This window comes from Pteropus medius, unplaced genomic scaffold, assembly GCF_902729225.1.
Source record: "Pteropus medius unplaced genomic scaffold, Ma_sr-lr_union100, whole genome shotgun sequence".
In the NCBI taxonomy this organism is placed as follows: Eukaryota; Metazoa; Chordata; class Mammalia; order Chiroptera; family Pteropodidae; genus Pteropus; species Pteropus medius.
Genome location: NW_024344378.1, coordinates 35,425,345 through 35,427,101, shown reverse-complemented (window position 1 = coordinate 35,427,101; position 1,757 = coordinate 35,425,345). Strand labels below are relative to the sequence as shown.

Genomic DNA, 1,757 nt, shown 5'->3' with positions numbered 1-1,757 from the left:
GATTCCATTTACATGAAATGTCCAGAACAGGCAGATCCATAGAGATGAAACGCATATTAGTGGTTGCCAAAGGCTAGGGGGCAAGAAAGTCTGAGGGAGAGGGAAGGGATGAAGAGTGACTTCTAAGGGGGATGGGATTTCTTTTAGGGTTGATGAAATTGTTCTAAAATCAGATTATGGTGATAGTTGCAAATTCTGTAAATATACTTAATACCATTGAATAGTACACTTTAAGCTTTAGGCTATGTAATTATATCTTAATAAAACTGTTTTTAAAAAGGGAAAGTCAGTTCTGTTCACACTGGGATTTGAATCCTTAGGACTCATTACTATCGCTCTCTTTCCCCTGGATTCTTCCCCTGGTCAGCCCTATTCCAGTTTCCATCTCCATGTTGCAGTTTCTGTATTTCTACCCCTCCAAATAAGAAAGGAAAAATCTCGGAATCCTCCAGCCTCAACATCTGTAAAGTAAAAGTTCTCCACCCTGACTGTGCATCAGAATAGTTTGAGTCACTCTTTAGAAGCCCAGTCTGAGGCAATGAGGCACAGAGAGTGGCGGCCCGCCCACCCCTTGGCCTTACGGCAAGCCGCGTTCCAGCAGACCTTCGCGAGCTCCGCCCGGGCTTCCCTACCCCTTTCAGCGTGCGGCCTGCGGGCCGACCTGCCCTCCGCGGACTGCCGGGTGCTCCAGGGGGAGAAGGAAGAAGGCAGTCCAGACCCTCTGGGCTGGGGTGAAGGAGATGGCAGGAGCCGAACTCCGCGTCTCCAAGTGACCGTCACCCACAACAATGAGAAGCCGGAGGGACGTTCATGTCACCCAGCAGCAAGGCTGCATCGAACCAGTTCTCCATTTCTCGGAGGTTCAGCTTGTTGAAGAGGCCATAGTGATAGCACTTCCTTTCAGAAACTCCTATTTAAGGAGAAATGTCTGCAGTCTGTGGAGCAGCTGTTGTGAGTACTTGGAATACAGAGTGGTGTCCGGACCATGTTAATCGGGAAAAAAGAATGGTCCAGGGGAATTGGCATATTTGGGGAAGTCTCTAAAGAGGTTCGCTGACCAAATGGAAGAAGTGAAGGAAGAGCTCCTTGGGACCAGGTAGGATGTGCTGGCCAAGGCACACCTGATAGAGTCAAAGCGACAATAGGGCAGTTTATGAAGATCTTGGAGATACTGACACACTGATTTGGCCAGAAAATTTCAAAAAGAGTAGAGCGAAAGGGAAAGATTTGGTGAAAAGATTTCAGGCATTTTTGACCGAGTATGCCGTGGTGGAGCAGGGCATCTGCCAGGACCCTAGTGTTTGTAGTACATGAAACTTGGTCCCGGCCAAGTGAGGCCAGGAGAGAGTGGCTGGCTGGCTGCCTTGCCGGAAACACTGCCACCACCTCTGCTAATTCTGGAATTGAAGTTACCTGATTTCTTGGGTGCTCCTGGGAACAGTCTGCTGATGACCAATTTTGCTTCTCTTCCACCTGTTCTCTATGAAGACATACGTGTCTTTGCAGATATAAGAAGAGTTCCTTTTGGTTTTCTCTTTATACTGTGGCTGTGCTGTCAATGGTCTTTGTCTGCAGAGGGCTTCCCCACCCAAGAACTCTCAGCACTTTCGACCTGTGGGTGCTTTTTGGGAGCGCTGTTGAGAGCTTTTATTTGTCCTGGGACAGTTCTGAGTGTGTAGGCCAACATGGTCTTCAGATAAAACACCCCCTTGTAATCCTATTGTCCCATAACTGTAAAACCAAAATCACCAGGAGGT

The 1,757-nt window shown here is 48.2% G+C and overlaps 1 pseudogene; it reads left to right on the top strand.

Annotated features, from left to right (window-relative positions):
• Positions 1-538: 538 nt before the first annotated feature.
• LOC120608951 (BAG family molecular chaperone regulator 1-like) lies at positions 539-1,314 on the top strand (annotated as a pseudogene).
• Positions 1,315-1,757: the final 443 nt, after the last annotated feature.